The 17,931-nt window shown below is 44.7% G+C and overlaps 1 pseudogene; it reads left to right on the top strand.

Annotated features, from left to right (window-relative positions):
• Positions 1-546: 546 nt before the first annotated feature.
• Positions 547-9,962, top strand: LOC115561609 (uncharacterized; annotated as a pseudogene).
• The last annotated feature ends 7,969 nt before the right edge of the window (positions 9,963-17,931 follow it).

Below are 17,931 nucleotides of genomic sequence, written 5' to 3'. Positions count from 1 at the left end.
CGCCGGTGCGTTGCATAACCCGAACGGCATTACCCGAAAACTGCCACAACCCCTGCCCGATGGTGAACGCAGTCTAATGTCTGGCCTCGGGCGCCAACTCCACTTGCCAGTAACCACTACGCAGGTCCAGGGAGCTGAACCAGCTAGAACCCCCGATGTAGTCCAGGGCGTCGTCGATCCGTGGCAGCAGGGAGTCCTTCCGCGTGACCTCGTTGAGGCGCCGGAAGTCCACGCAGAACCTCCAGCTACCATCCTTCTTCCTCACCAGGACAGCCGGAGCTGCCCATGGACTGGACAAGGGCTCAATTACCCCCCCGGCAGCCATCACGCGGACCTTGTCCTGCGCCGCCTGGCGTTTGGCCAGTGCTAATCGGTGGGGCCGCAGGCGGATGGGCCGAGCAGAGCCGGTGTCGATGGCATGCTGCACTAGCCCTGTCCGCCTGTAATCCTCATCCCGAGCCGCGAAAATGTCCCCATTCTCCTCGAGTAACAGCCTCAGCTGCTGACTCTGCTGCATGAGTCCCGGATGTCGGCGAGCCAAAACTCATGCATCACCTCCCGGTCACCCACCCGGCCGTCCATCCTGCAGTGGAGGTAAAGACCCCTGGGGCGGCCCGGGCCGCCAACCAGAGCGCATCGACCGTGGAGAGGGGTAGGAGCGGTGGTCCCCTCACTGGGCCACTCCGCCGTAGTTTTCCGCCGGTCGAGATGGTCTAGCCCGTGGTGCCGGTGCAGGGCAGTCACGGGCCAGATGGCCTGGTTCTCCGCACCGGAAACAACTAATGTCAACTCAAATGTCAGCGCTAAAATCAGAGCTAATGGTGACGTCAATGCTAACTTCAGAGCTAACGCTAACGTCAATGCTAAAATCAGCGCTGATGCTAACTTCAGCGCTAATGCTAAAGCGCTAATGGTGACGTCAATGCTAACTTCAGCGCTAATGCTACCTTCAGCGCAAATGCTAACATTAACCCTAACGTCAGCGCTAATGGTAACATCAATGCTAGCTTCAGCGCTAATGTTAACGTCAGCGCTAACGCTAATGTCAAGGCTAACGTCAGCGCTAACGTCAACGCTAATGTCAATGCTAACGTCACCGCTAACGTCCATTGTTGTAGTCCACTATTGTAGTCCACTATTGTAGTCCATGACCAAGACTACACTACCCCAGTGTTTCCGCTAGAAAAAAATTGCTGCCGGTCATGTGACCTGAAAGGTTTCATTTGAAGGTTTATTTATTTTTAGGGGTCCAAGCCAACAGGTTGGATCCCTATTGTTTTTGTAAGGATTTTTATTATTAGGGGTCCAAGCCAACAGGTTGGATCCCTATTGTTTTTGTAAGGATTATTATTAGGGGTCCAAGCCAACAGGTTGGATCCCTATTGTTTTTGTAAGGATTATTATTAGGGGTCCAAGCCAACAGGTTGGATCCCTTTAGGGGTCCAAGCCAACAGGTTGGATCCCTATTGTTTTTGTAGTGTTTATTAGGGGTCCAAGCCAACAGGTTGGATCCCTATTGTTTTTGTAGTGTTTATTATTATTATACTTACCTCCCTGAAACTGTGCCCACAGCCCAAACCGTAAATGGTGCCGACACGCCAATTGCATGATTAGATCCAGATCCGTGGGGACTACGCAGACGACAAAATCCAGACATGCCGGCCACTAGGTGGCGCTATACCAAGGAATACGCGTTTGGGGCTATAACTCCCACACCGAACCTCCCACAGTCAAAAACTTGTACGCACATATTCACTGGAGTCTGCTGCATCTTTTGGCATAGGCCACGCCCATTTGCGTCTAGAATTTTTTTTCGCAAAATCGCGAAAACCGCAAAACAGTTTTTTCCCTACTCCTCCCACATTTCTTGACCAATCGACACCAAACTTTGCACACGGCATCTTCAGACGCACACGCAAAGAATGCTAGAACACTTTTTTGATCCGACCTTCGACGACGAAACGGTAGCGTTTTGAATATTGGTTTATGAGCTAAATTAGACGTGGAAAATCAAAAATCCAAAGAAATCCAAAATTAGACATCGGAACGAGTCCAAATTTTACACACATGTTGGTGCTAACCTTAATGTCGTACGATAAAAATTTCGGAAAATGTCGCCATTAGGGGGCGCCATAAACGAGGAAATTGTATATCTTCTAATTGGCCAAAGGAATGTTCTTCAAACTATGAGGGAACCATCACGGGGCAAACCCGAGTCTATATAAAAATTATCGTCAAGAATTATTAATGTGGGCGGGAGTTATTTGGAAAAGGAAAATTGTCTTTGCAAAATTTCGCCACAAGAGGGCGCAAAAAAACGACGAAATAATACATCTCCTAATCGCCAATGGAATGTTCCGAAAACGCGTTTTGGGCTAAAACTCCCACACCGAACCTCCCACAGTCAAAACCTTTGTATCCACAGATTCACTGGAGTCAGCTGCATCTTTTGGCATACGCCGTTTCTCAGTTTCGAACACATGCTTCGCGTTGTGCCGGCGAAATGCACACTTCTTGGACCCCTGCATAACTGCTTGCAGTTCTAGTTATTATTATACTTACCTCCCTAAAAGTGTGCCCACAGCCCAAACCGTAAATGGTGCCGACACGCCAATTGCATGACTAGATCCAGATCCGTGGGGACTACGCAGACGACAAAATCCAGACATGCCGGCCACTAGGTGGCGCTATACCAAGGAATACGCGTTTGGGGCTATAACTCCCACACTGAACCTCCCACAGTCAAAAACTTGTACGCACATATTCACTGGAGTCTGCTGCATCTTTTGGCATAGGCCACGCCCATTTGCGTCTAGAATTTTTTTTCGCAAAATCGCGAAAACCGCAAAACTGTTTTTTCCCTACTCCTCCCACATTTCTTGACCAATCAACACCAAACTTTGCAAACGGCATCTTCAGACGCACACGCAAAGAATGCTCGAACACTTTTTTGATCCGACCTTCGACGACGAAACGGTAGCGTTTTGAATATTGGTTTATGAGCTAAATTAGACGTGGAAAATCAAAAATCCAAAAAAATCAAAAATTACACATCGGATCGAGTCCAAATTTAACACACATGTTAGCGCCACCCTTAACGACGTTCGAATAAAAATTCGGAAAATTACGCCCTAAGGGGGCGCTATAAACGAGGAAATTGTATATCTTCTAATTGGCCAAAGGAATGTTCTTCAAACTCAAGGGAAAACATCAAGGGGCAAACCCGAGTCTATATAGAAAATATGGCCAAGAATTATTAATGTTGGCGGGAGTTATTTGGCAAAGGAAAATTGTCTTTGGAAAATTTCGCCACAAGGCGGCGCCAAAAAACGACAACATTGTCTATCTCCTATTTGGCCAATGGAATGTTCTGAAAACGCGTTTTAGGCTGTAACTCCCACACCGAAGCTCCCACAGTCAAAACCTTTATATCCACATGTTGTTCACGGTAGCGTTTTGAACACTTGCTTCGCGTTGTGCCGGCGAAATGCACATTTCTTGTCGCGTTGTGCCGGCGAAATGCACACTTCTTGGACCCCTGCATAACTGCTTGCAGTTCTAGTTATTATACTATACGCCTTAGAAGTGGTACCACAGCCCAAACCGTAAATGGTGCCGACAAGGCAATTGCATGACTAGATCCAGGTCCGGCACCGCTACTCAGATAACCAAATCCAGACACGCCGGCCACTAGGTGGCGCTATACCAAGGACAGACGCGTTTGGGGCTATAACTCCCACACCGAATCTCCCACATTCAAAAACTTGTACGCACAGATTCACTGGAGTCTGCTGCATCTTTTGGCATAGGCCACGCCCATTTGCGTCTAGGAATATTTTTCGCTAAATCGCGAAAACCGCAAAACTGTTTTTTCGCTACTCCTCCCACATTTCTCGACCAATTGACACAAAACTTTGCACACGACATCTTCAGACCTACACGAAAATAATTCCTGCATTACTTTTTTGATCCGACCTTCGACGACGAAACGGTAGCGTTTTGAATATTGGTTTATTAGCTAAATTAGACGTGGAAAATCCAAAATCCCCAAAAATTCAAAATTACACATCGGATCGACTCCAAGTTTTACACACATGTTGGTGCTAACCTTAATGTCGTACGATAAAAAATTCGGAAAATTTCGCCATTAGGGGGCGCCATAAACGAGGAAATTGTATATCTTCTACAAAATTTTGCCGCGAAAACGCTACACTGACTTCTCGCTACTCCTACCACAGTCAAATCCTTTGTATCCACAGGTTCAGGGTAGCGTTTTGAACACATGCTTCGCGTTGTGCCGGCGAAACGCACATTTCTTGTCGCGTTGTGCCGGCGAAATGCACACTTCTTGGACCCCTGCATAACTGCTTGCAGTTCTAGTTATTATTATTATTTCGTACGCCTTAGAAGTGGGCCCACAGCCCAAACCGTAAATGGTGCCGACACGCCAATTGCATGACTAGATCCAGAATCGGCACCGCTACTCAGATAACAAAATCCAGACACGCCGGTCCCTAGGTGGCGCTATACCAAGGAATACGCGTTTGGGGCTATAACTCCCACATCGAACCTCCCACAGTCCAAAAACTTGTACACAGAGATGCACTGGAGTCTGCTGCATCTTTTGGCATAGGCCACGCCCATTTGCGTCTAGAATTTTTTTTCGCAAAATCGCGAAAACCGCAAAACTGTTTTTTCGCTACTCCTCCCACATTTCTTGACCAATCAACACCAAACTTTGCACACGGCATCTTCAGACGCACACGCAAAGAAATGATAGACACTTTTTTGATCCGACCCTCGACGACGAAACGGTAGCGTTTTGAATATTTGTTTATTAGCTAAATTAGACGTGGAAAATTAAAAATCCAAAAAAATCCAAAATTAGACATTGGATCGAGCCCTAATTCTACACACATGTTGGTGCTAACCTTATTGACGTTCGATAAAAATTTCGGAAAATTTCGCCTTTAGGGGGCGCAATAAACAAGGAAATTGTATATCTTCTAATTGGCCAAAGGAATGTTCTTCAAACTCAAGGGAAACCATCAAGGGGCAAACCCGAGTCTATATAGAAAATATGGCCAAGAATTATTAATGTGGGCGGGAGTTATTTGGCAAAGGAAAATTGTCTTTGGAAAATGTCACCACAGGGCGGCGCCAAAAAACGACGACATTGTCTATCTCCTATTTGGCCAATGTTCTGAAAACGCGTTTTAGGCTATAACTCCCACACCGAAGCTCCCACAGTCAAAACCTTTATATCCACATGTTGTTCACGGTAGCGTTTTGAATACTTGCTTCGTGTTGTGCCGGCGAAACACACATTTCTTGTCGCGTTGTGCCGGCGAAATGCACACTTCTTGGACCCCTGCATAACTGCTTGCAGTTCTAGTTATTATACTTCCTACCAAGAAAGTGGTACCACAGCCCAGACCGTAAATGGTGCCGACACGCCAATTGCATGAATAGATCCAGGTCCCTGAAGACTATGCAGACGACAAAATCCAGGCATGCCGGCCACTAGGTGGCGCTATACCAAGGGAAAACGCGTTTGGGGCTATAACTCCCACACCGAACCTCCCACAGTCAAAAACTTGTACGCACATATTCACTGGAGTCTGCTGCATCTTTTGGCATAGGCCACGCCCATTTGCGTCTAGAATTTTTTTTCGCAAAATCGCGAAAACCGCAAAACTGTTTTTTCGCTACTCCTCCCATATTTCTTGACCAATCAACACCAAACTTTGCACACGGCATCTTCAGACGCACACGCAAAGAAATGATAGACACTTTTTTGATCCGACCCTCGACGACGAAACGGTAGCGTTTTCAATATTGGTTTATGAGCTAAATTAGACGTGGAAAATCAAAAATCCAAAGAAATCCAAAATTAGACATCGGAACGAGTCCAAATTTTACACACATGTTGGTGCTAACCTTAATGTCGTACGATAAAAATTTCGGAAAATTTCGCCATTAGGGGGCGCCTTAAACGAGGAAATTGTATATCTTCTAATTGGCCAAAGGAATGTTCTTCAAACAATGAGGGAACCATCAAGGGGCAAACCCGAGTCTATATAAAAATTATGGTCAAGAATTATTAATGTGGGCGGGAGTTATTTGGAAAAGGAAAATTGTCTTTGGAAAATTTCGCCACAAGAGGGCGCAAAAAAACGACGAAATAATACATCTCCTAATTGGCCAATGGAATGTTCTGAAAACGCGTTTTGGGCTATAACTCCCACACCGAACCTCCCACAGTCAAAACCTTTATATCCACAGATTCACTGGAGTCAGCTGCATCTTTTGGCGCACGCCGTTTCTCAATTTCGAACACATGCTTCGCGTTGTGCCGGCGAAATGCACACTTCTTGGACCCCTGCATAACTGCTTGCAGTTCTAGTTTTACTTCTTTCGATATTTTGCAGCTGTTAAGCGTGCCGCTGCTGACTTAAAGTCAAATGTATCGAGAGTGTCTCTGCTTCTTGCAATGCGCATAGCGCCTGATTCCAACCAGGGACGTACGCGCACGGAATGGCTGCGAACTGCCCTGCGTCAATCCCCACTGGGCGCGTAACGGCAGCGTAGCGCTGCCTTGCGAGACAGCCGTATTCACGCGATATCACGAGATCACGCGATAATCCTAAACCTATACTCACCTTCCACTCCCAAAACTACTGCAATTAAATGACAGGCTTTGTCCTTTCTGACATTGTCCTTATAAAAAGGACGATTTATTTCATAAATAATTTTATGTTGGTCCAATTCGAACATTCAGTCTCTCGTCGTCCATGTTGCCACCCCTCTGAGACCCATTGATTGATTGACTGCTGACCTAGCCACTAGTCATGACGTCACGTTGATGTGAAGTTGTGATAGGATATCAGCTGAGTATACAAAATAGTTTTATTTTGAAAATTGACCGGATGCTCTATGGATTTTACTTTTTCACTTCCTGCCCGGCTCGATCTGCTCTGTTGAAATTGACGCGGTTCAGCAACGGCTCGCGTCAAAAATAGAAGTGCTTCGGAATGATAGCGCTCCGGTGGAAATCAGGCGTAAGCCTCGTGACTCTTCCTTCCCCAAGGCGGCTTGGCCGAGCAGTCTTTATAAGAGCTTAGATCGGGCCCAGAAAATTAAGCTTGCACCTGCCCGAGCCTGTGCACGTTGTCTGAGCCCGGTCCAGCCAAACATATTAACTGTAATTATGAGCCCGAGCCCGATTTCAACCCAATTTTTTTTTTTTTATACATATATGTAAGGAAGGAATAAGGAATAATGTATAGAACGCCGGTCATTATCGGGAAAATAAGCCCCAGACAGGGCGACAGGACACCGACGCGCAGCGGAGGTGTCTTGCTTCACCCTGAAGGGGCTTATTTACGACAATGACCGGCGACGTTCTATACATTATCCCGCTTATCACACTGCTACTTGCCAAAACGAAAAAATAACTTCACATGGTGTGTCTTTTTACAATTTATTCGTTACCAGTAGCGTTCTAAATCAACACCCGCCAACCCGCCAAATGCGGGTTAAAAATAATTTTGCCGGGTGTTAATAAAAACGTACTAGCCAGTTTGGCCGGTGATGAATGAGGCAATCATGTCAGTCAGAGCCACTCTACTGCTCTTGGTTACCAGCATTCGTAGTGTTGATCAGCAGTGAAATAGTCCGCCAAAGACGTTGACGTCGCTTAGCAACCGAAGACGCTGGGGTTGACCGGACTACTACCCATGCAAGTGAACGGAGCGTTCCACGGCATTGAGAAGACCTGTGTAATAAAGGCCTATAATATTTCTGTTTATGGCATAGATTTCTCCTCAGATTAGGCCAATAAAGCAATAATTAAAAAAAACGGGTCGGGTCAATCAAAACCCTCAATGTTTAACATGAATTGGCTAAACAAATGACCATTGTAGCATATTTAAATTCAATTCAAATTGTGCAGAGAATTATTTCCATTGGTCATTCTGACCGGAGACATTTAGGCCCCGTTTACACAAAGGGAAAACGCAGATATTTCCACGCGGTTTACACGAAACCGCATGGAAATATCTCTCATTTACACGAAAACGCTGTTTTTGTCACAGAAAACGATCATTTCTAAAAACTCCGGCCAAAGTGGAGATTTCTGAAAACGCCGGTTATGCGTTGTCGTGTCAACGGGGAGAAACGGGGTTTTAGGTTCTGGAGCGTCACATTATGCGCCAGGAAATGCTTAACGTCATATGAGCGCCCTATGTTTACAGTTTGTTTGATACAGGAAGACGCTCGTGTTATTCGTTGTTGTTGATTCTGAGGATTCTGATTGGCTTGCATGGCTTTATCCTTCTCCCTACTAGAGTTTAGATTCTCTGCCCGAGCCCGGGCCTTTGATCGACGATATTTTTATAAATTTTTATCATTGGTTTATTGGCCTAATCTGAGGAGAAATCTATGCCATAAACAGTAATATTATAGGCCTTTATTACGAGGGTCTTCTCAATGCCGTGGAACGCTCCGTTCACTTGCATTGGTAGTAGTCCGGTGACTTGTCAAGCCCAGCGTCTTCCGTTGCTAAGCGACGTCACCGTCTTTGCGGACAAATTATTTCTCTGCTGATCAACACTAAGAATGCTGGTAACGAATAAATTGTAAAAAGACACACCATGTGAAGTTATTTTTTCGTTTTGGCAAGTAGCCTTGTAATAAGCAGGATAATGTATAGAACGTCGCCGGTCATTGTCGAAAATAAACCCCTTCAGGGCGAAGCAGAGACACCATCGCTGCGCGTCGGCCGGTGTACTGTTCGCCCTGTCGGGCCTTATTTTCCCGTTAATGACCGGCGTTCTATGCATTATCCCTTACATATATATATTTAGCAGAGTAGGCCTAGTAACAAATGTGTACAATGTTACATATGTATTAAAAAAAAAAGTCGGGTTGAAATCGGGCTCGGGCTCATAATTACGGTTAATGTGTCGGGTCGGGCCGGGCTCGGACAGAACGTGCACGGGCTCGGGCCGGGCTCGGACAGAACGTGCACGGGCTCGGGCCGGGTCGGCTTGATTTTCTGGGCCCGATCTAAGCTCTACTACACTGCCACCCATAGGTTTGGGCTAGTTATAATGGCGCTCGACGGCGTATTTATGCGTTTTGATGTAAACGACAACTTTTTCGAAAACGATGGTGTGTGCACAATGTTATTTTTGAAAACGGAGGGGGGGAAATATTTGTTTCTATAAATACCCTGCTACGTATAAACGTGGCCTTAGAATTTTCGGTCCTCCTCATTTTTTTCCGGTCAATGAAACTCTGCAGTACCCTCCACCACACTGACTTTAACCAGACTCTAGAGTGGTGTGTTGGCCACTGATTGCTCAATGAGCAACAGCTGAGGCAAGCGGTAAAAGTGAGACCAACTGAAAATGAATCCGGAATACGATCCTGCAGATTTGCACTTTACAACATCCGCAGAATCAGGCCCTTCCTCAAAAGGGAAGCAGCTCAGCTTCCAGTCCAATCACTGGTCATCTCCCGCCTCGACTACTGCAACTCACTCCTAGCTGGACTTCCTGCCTCTGCGATTAAACCTTTGGAGCGCATCCAGAATGCGGAAGCGAGCCTCGTGTTCAACCTACTATGTGACCCCCCTCTTCCGGGACCTCCACTGGCTCCCTGTAGTAGCTCGCATCAAATTTGAGACGATGGTACTGGCATACAAGGCAGTCGATGGAACTGCCCCTGCCTACCTCCAAGCATTGGTAAAGCCACACATCCCAGCTCGATCCCTCCGCTCAACTACCTCAGCTGGACGTCTGGTACCGCCATCGCTAAGAGCTAGCAAAGGTCGATCAGCAAAGTCACAACTTTTCTCGGTTTTGGGACCTCAGTGGTGGAACGAGCTCCCTGCCGTTCTCAGGACCGCAGAGTCGCTCACCTACCGAATAAGACTCAAGACTCACCTGTTCAGAGTCCACCTCGACTCTGCATAGCTACTCTCCCCCTTCTGGCCACCATTGTATATTGTATTGTATTGTGTTGAATTGTATCATAGTACTTAACTCTGTAGCAACTGCAGTAGCTGCTATCATTAATGTAACACTGGGAATTGGTTAGCGATTGTTGTACTTGCACTTGGTTCTATGAACATCCTTACTCTACCGACAGCGATATATTGTTGCACTTCTTATGACAAATGTACTTATTGTAAGTCGCTTTGGTTAAAAGCGTCTGATAAAAGCCCTAAATGTACATGTAATTGTACAACTAAAACTGTGATTCTGAAAAAAGTTTGAATGATATTGAAATTTCATTTGGATAGTTTTGAAGATACAAATGTGTAGATCTGTTTAATTCTTTGGTTGAAATTTGCCAAGTTATGATGTCTTAAGTTGTTGGAAGTGTTTAAGAGGATGAAGCATGAATCAGCGTTTTTTGAATATTCCAATGGGAATGAATGGGGGAATTTTGGGTGAATAACCTTGAATATCTCTGGGATTATGAATAATATGAATACAGTAAATAATAGCAACATGGGAGTAACAGAGCTGAACGTTTTAATGTTTGAATGATGTTTCTACGTTGAAGTATGTTGAAGGAGTCGTGTTCTTAAAAAGTGGCAGAATAATACAATATGTAGCATTTCTAAGATGTGAATGCTTACAGCATGCCCAACAAAAATAAATATGTAGCATTTCTAAGATGTGAATGCTTTCAGCATTCGCACCAATGACCAGTGGCGCTTTCTCCCGGAGGCCAAAGGAAGCCAGGCTTCCCTGTTTTTTAGACATCCAGTAAAAACATTTATATTAACAGTTTTGGTTATTCTTTGGTGCTGTGTTGCTGTCACTTCTTCCACATTTTCTCATCTCATTGAGCATTTCAAAATGCTCGAAACAGCGCCCCTCTAAATCTTAAATACTGAATACGCGTAAAACACGCCATTGCACATTGTATGTCCGCGAGGAAGCAAGCCCGAGATGGCATCCCTTGGTGAAAAAAAAAAGGATTAACCAATCAGGTGAGGCTACTGTCATGACACTGCCCTCTTGGGATTAGTCAGCATGGTGCCAAGGGAAGCCAACGGGCCCTTGGCTTCACAACAATCAAATCAAAGCGTCAACGTAAAAAATAGCGGGAGATTAGCGCGTTTGCATTTTTATCATATTATCGTATAAGCAAGTGCAGTTATGGATGGTCGAGATTTAGAGTATTTAGTAAAATTTAACCAAACTGCCACATGGGCAGCAACTAAAAATTTAATCTGACGACAGGCCAATGCTGAAGCTTCAGCTGTGTGGTGAGAGAAAGAAGAGTGGTTATCGCACTTTTAATGAGGAGAATATGTCCGCAACGAGTGGCTAGCAGGTAGCGCTAAACTTCAGTTATTATTTTGCTGTTAATGTCTTCTTTTTGGCAAAGATTCATGCTCCCTGAACAATCCCTGGGTCTCTCATTGACCTCTTCGCCACCATGAAAGACTGGCCTTCCTCTACAAATAGGATGAGTAAAATACACACCTCCCGGTGCAGCAATACTGTTCCCTGGGCTGTCAGTTTATTATTTTTTGTGTTATTATATTTCTAAATGTGCCCTGATTGCTGGGAATAAGTTGCATTGGTCAATAAAAATAAGTTTTTTTTTTTTTTTTGAGTGAGTGAGTGAGTGAGTCAGATTACAGCCGTGTGTAAATCCTGGTAAAATTACCAGGCGCTGAAATAGCTCTTTATAGCTGAAATAGTTACTTACATTTAATAGATACAAACTGCGACGTACACTTTTCTGTCCCCCACCTTCAAAAAAGCATGTAGATTAAAGGTTTTGTCTCATTTGGCTTCCTCAAAAAAAAAAACACGCCACTGCCAATGACACACTGAAATAATAAAGCAGTATCATGCTTTATGGCTCTACTTCTTCTTCTTTGGCAAATGTACATTGAGGAACACAAGTGATCTAACCTTTTTAACAATATATTAAAATAGAAAAACCTTTACAAAACAAGTTTCTTTCAACACTGCAGAGGACTCCTAAACGGTCCTATTTCTAACAGATGGAACTGATGTTGCGACAACGCAAAGCCTCTTAGCCATGAGCTTGCTATGCCTGGGGTAGTCGTAGCGAGGCTCGACTTTTCCAGCAGGATCCGCGTTTTTTGGAAGAAGAGGCTCCTCTTGGTAAGCCTGCACCTCCATGATGGCGTCTGCTGTGGGATTCCTGCTTCCAGTTGGCACTGTTCCAGCTACCTGCTGGGAGACATAACAATGGGGTTCGAGCTAAAACAATTTTACAATGAGATTGTGATATTAGACTGACGCCGTCCAAGATTCAGAGAAAAAATGTGTAATTTATTTTGCCAACCTTACCTGCTCATGGAAATAGCTCCAAGCAACTGATGCAGCACTGTCTGCACCCTCCCCTTGGATCGGTTGCTGGATGGGTTCGCTGCTGCTCAGAGCGAGTCTTGCTGCTGAAGTTGATATTCTCTGGAAAGCATCGTCTGCAGCTCTGCCATCCGTGAATGCCATCCTTTTAAATCTTGGGTCAAGCGCAGCAGCATCTGCAAGGGTGTGGTTGGCATCCATTCTGCGCCATCGAACTGACATGCTTAAAGTGTTGACCATGTCTTTTGCTGCCTGTGTTGTTGCCCTCCTCTGGACATCTGTCGTGGCTATCTGCAGTCCCCTGGCCAGCAGCATGACCTTGGAGGCAGTCAAGTAGCTAGTGAGAAAAATATGAATAATATTATAGTGATACAATTATAAAGTTATACCAAGAATGATTTATTACACATTTATTTATTAGGTATCTATTATGGTTTTAAATATTCTTAAGTATCAGGTCACTATCATGGATGATATAGAAATCTAACGCTGACCAGCTAAACTACATGCCTTTCTGCACTGAGTTCAACAGTGACCTCTTCAAACAGCTTCAAGATGGTGCACATCTCCTCCATTACAGTCCATTCTTCCAGGGATAAAGGGCTGACAGGTGCATTGGTGATGGCCAGGGTGGAGATGATGTGGTTCTTATTGGTCAAAAAAGTTCCATCTTGTGACACAGTCCTGTTTTGGTCGTAGTTGATCCATCTTCATATGGAGCTGTGTTTCCTTCAGCTTTTTTGCACCCACTGTGCTTCTATGAAAGTATTCAACTGCTGCTTTAACTTTATCTATGATGGGTTGTGGACCTTTGAGGGCATCTCTCACCACAATATGAATTGTATGTGCCAAGCCTGGAAGGTGGGTCCACCCTGTTATCTGAATAGCCTTTGTGATGTTTGCAGCATTGTCAGATAAGTAGCACACCACTTTCTTATCAACCTCCCACTCTGCTGTAACACCGAGAAGCTTGGTTGCCGGGTTGTCTGCTGTGTGCCGCTCACTGAATCCAAAACACTCCGATAGGCAGGAGGTCATTTGGAAATCTTCAATAAAGTTCTATGTTACAGGCGTGAATGAGGTTGTAACCCTTGACGTCCAACAATCAACAATCATTTTGGCCAGCTCTTCATCTATCTTTGCCTGTCTCAAATACAGTCAAGGCAGGTGCAAATTGAAACTGACTTAGAGATGTCTGTTTTAGTTTTGGTCTTGTTGTAGCAGGAATGGATAGACTAAAGCTAGGTGCCTGGCTGACAGGCAACAATGTGGCCCCAGTTGTGTCAGATGTAGCGCTGGGTGCTGCTGTAGCTGCAGTGATAGTGGCTTGAAAACCTGATGTAAAGGCAGACGCACTAGCGGTTTCATTGATGGAGACTCCATCGTCGCCTTCATCAGTTGGTCCTCTTCCCTCACACTTTGAATGTCGGATGTTTAGTTTTAAGGTGGCGATGCAAATTATTTGTAGAGCCAAACTTAAAAGAAATATTATTTTGGCAGGCATTACATTTGGATTTTCCGTTAATTGGTTCCGAGAAGTGCATCCAGATGCTGCTGCGCTTTCTTTGGCTCATAGTTGCAGTACTCTCCACCACGGAAGCACTCGCTTGCAACAAACAAACGCTTGTTCCCGCTTCTGACTGACATGTGAAATTTGCATATCAACATTCCACCACGAGTGCAATCTGCATGCTCTCTGTCTCAGTGGAGTAGGAGGAGGAGGTTGTGTACGCATGCTGTGAGCGTGACAGAAAAAAAAAGAATGAAAATGAACGTCTCACCACTGCGACTCGGTTCCCATCGTTCATATTAAAGGGCCGTTCAATAGATTCCGTTCATTCGTGAATGTCACAACTTTAGCAGGAACGTAGATGTTGTTGCACAGACATCGATAGCAACAACATGTCTTTGAGATTTTTCTCGATACGGTGTCCTAAACTGTCCTCAACATACTACACCCTTAATGTAGTGCAATTGTGTTGTTGAATCCGATTGCGTGGTAAATCAAAACCGAATACACGGTGAATATCAAACCGGCTGCTAACTTGTACCTGCTGAGGCAGCATGGTCCGGTAGAGCTGCTCTTTAGCGTCGCACTAACTGGGCAACACATTCTCACTCCGAGCGCGTCAATTTTTGACGAACGGTCAGTGACTTTGGCTTCAGCCTCTGACGCAAAAGGGTACCCTTGTGCTTCTTTTTTCGACACATGGGGTTTTCAACTCGTTACAATGTAGGCCTACCCTCCACGGCAATATGAAGCTATGAGCACTCATCCCATTGGCTAACGGGGGACCCGATGGCTGCACATAGAGACGCTATGAGCATTCATCCCATTGGCTAACGGAGGACCTTGTGCTTCTTTATTCGACGCAGGGGTTTTTTCCCTCATTACAATGTAATCTCTCCACGGCAATATATGAAGCTATGAGCATTCATCCCATTGGCTAACGATAGACCCGATTGCTGCACATTAACGGCGAAATCTGTGACATTACTCAACACAACTACACCAACGTGTCCTTGTTAATTATACAACATGTATGGGTTAAGGCTATGGACATCAGTTGTCATGTTTTGTGCTTTGATTGAGAGAAACAGTGTTGGGTAGCTGAGGTCGTTGCTATAGAGACCACGTCCGTCCGCTTTTTTTGACAACTGACAGAGCAACCCTTTCTCATCAAAATTACGTTCCCAGAGAACTATTCGGCATTCTCAATTACGTTTGTCTGAAAAACGTATTTTGTCCGTGATTACGTTTTATTGAACATATCGCAAATATGAATTAGTTCTCAGCCTATTTTTTGCCATTTAATTACCGTGTTACTATGGCAGAATAAAGAATAAATTCATGCATTATGAATTTATCATTCAACTTGAACATTTGTTTTTACATTATGGAGTGGCGGAGGGATGACGTATGTTGGCCAACCAGGAAGTGAGCGTCGCCCTGGGTTCCCTTGACAACAAGCCAACAGGTTTTTCCATTGGATTTTGGATGATGCAGAACATTATGCATTTTTCAAGCACCTCCTCGAAAACTGAAAATAAATAAATAAATAAAAATAACGGTGCTCCAAATATCGAAATTTAAACCAATGCATTCTGAATGGGAGTGTTTCTCGGATTTGACCATGCTACACAGAACGAAATGCAAACCCATGCAAATAAAGGCTCCATGGTCATAATAATTTAAATATAATTAATCTCCTGAGTGTGTAGGGTATGTATTATATTTTTTTCCAATGGGGCTGCGTTCACGTCACTTGACTGTCGTGGTTGCTATGGTGGTTGCTATCGACCGCCCCCTCTAATCCTTACATTGTCATGGCCACTGTTGTGGTGCTGTGTATTCTGCCCCTGTGTTGGCCACGCCCCCTGTCTGTCTCTGCCTTGCCTGCCACTCAACTGCTCACACCTGGCCTGCATCGTCTCATCAACTCCCCTACAAATACACCTGGTTTCCCTGCAGTCATCGCCAGATCGTACTTCGTGTTACCGTGGTAGTTACTCGTTCCTGGCTCCAGTGTATCTCTCTAGTGTTCTCTCTTGCGGAATTCTCGTGCCTCACCTTTGTTTTCTCTCACCTTTAGTTTTTGGATCGTCACCTCCAGCTTGCAGTCTTCACTCCCTCCAGCCCGATACGCCCCACTCCAACCAACCTCCTGCTTCACTCCTAGCTGAACTAAATAAACCTGTTCACCGTCACTCCAACTCCTGATCTGTCTGTGTTCTGCTTCTGGGTCCAGCAGCTAACGCTACCCTAACATACATGGCTCTAAAAACCATGCGGCAAAGGAGCTGCCGTCAATTGTTTTGTTTTTGTCGTAAACTAAGGTCCGATGGTTAAAAAAGAGAAAGATATTCCAATGTATCCTTAAAAGGCACGTTGGATGTTTTTATCTTCTGCAGTTTAGACTTCGTCCATCACCTATTTTTTAAAGCAAAACAGCAAGCTCATTGATTTAACAAGGCAGGGTTATTTGAAATAATTAATTAAATATGTGTGAGAGGTCAGTCCTCCTTCTGAGTTTGCTTCCTATTTATGTCTAGTGTACATCCCTACTGTCGACAAGCACCCCCCCGCCCCTCTCCATATGGATTTGGAGAATTGTTGCCACGTCCCAGTGGTGGCGGTATCATATATGAAAGAGGGCATACAATTATACTACAATGATCAATTAGGAGGCCGAACCCTAAAGGAACTGATGCAATAGGTGACTGCGGTCTCTTATATATCAAAGGTGGTCTCAATGGACGCATTCGCATCAAACTGTGGCTCCAGCCCTACAGAAAATGACTCAGCAAGTGCTCCATCTCGTTGCACCTCACCCAGCCGCTTGCTTTCAAGATTTCTTCCCAGACCTCGCCCTAGCCATCCAACATGCCTATCTGAGAATCAGGCCTCTCTTTAATAATGACAAAAAGTTATGAGAGAAATACACATTAACTTTTTGTTATCTCATAAGCGGTGTTGTGCCGGCTCCTTTTGACTCCAGACTTCCATAACGTGGCCACAGGCAAACTGTGTCTGCACACTTTAAACCAAAAATGTACACCTCCATCCCACAAAAAATGGGGACGATAAACTAAACTCCGTCTTATACTCTACTGTTGGAGGTCACGCCCCTTTTCCGGCCTTTTCGAGATAGCTAGGGATGCTAAAATGTTTACACACATTTCCCCGGCTCCCGAGAACGACATATCTGAGATTTGGAGTTCTAGCCCTTAGAGAAAAAAAGTTTTCGCAAATGGACTGTTATTTGGACAAAGCCCCTCAGAAGTGTTGCCTTCAAGACCTAGTTGTTCAGAATGTGGTGGAAAAACAGTTTTTGAGATAGGAAGGTCCTACCGCCCTGAAATTTGAATACCTTATTCGCACCGAAACATTGGCTTTTTGTCAAGGGAACCAAGGGCGTCGCTCACTTCGGTGTTGGCCAACATACGTCATCCCTCCACCACTCTATAATGTAAAAACACATGTTCAAGTTGAATGATAATGCATGAACTTATTCTTTATTCTGCCATAGTAACAAGGTAAATACATGGCAAAAAGTAGACTGAGAACGAATTTGCATTTACGATATGTTCAATAAAACGTAATCACGGACAAAATACGTTTTTTAGACAAACGTAATTGAGAATGCAGAATAGTTCTCTGGGAATGTAATTTTGATGAGAAGGGGTTGCTCTGTCAGTTGTCAAAAAAAGCGGACGGACGTGGTCTCTATAGCAACGACCTCAGCTACCCAACACTGACCAAAAAAACGATTGTTTCTCTCAATCAAAGCACAAAACAGGACAACTGATGCCCATAGTCTTAACCCATACATGTTGTGTAATTAACAAAGACACGTTGGTGTAGTTGTGTTGAGGAATGTCACAGATTTCACTGTAAAATCGCCGTTAATGTGCAGCCATCGGGTCTTCTGTTAGCCAATGGGATGAATGCTCATAGCTTCATATATTGCCGTGGAGGGATTACATTGTAATGAGTGGAAAACCCCCTGCGTCGAATAAAGAAGCGCAAGGTCCTCCGTTAGCCAATGGGATGAATGATCAT

The sequence above is a fragment of the Gadus morhua genome, chromosome 16 (genome assembly GCF_902167405.1).
Source record: "Gadus morhua chromosome 16, gadMor3.0, whole genome shotgun sequence".
NCBI classification, from domain to species: Eukaryota; Metazoa; Chordata; class Actinopteri; order Gadiformes; family Gadidae; genus Gadus; species Gadus morhua.
The sequence above is the reverse complement of the archived record's forward strand: the minus strand, read 5'-3'. Positions and strand labels throughout refer to the sequence as shown.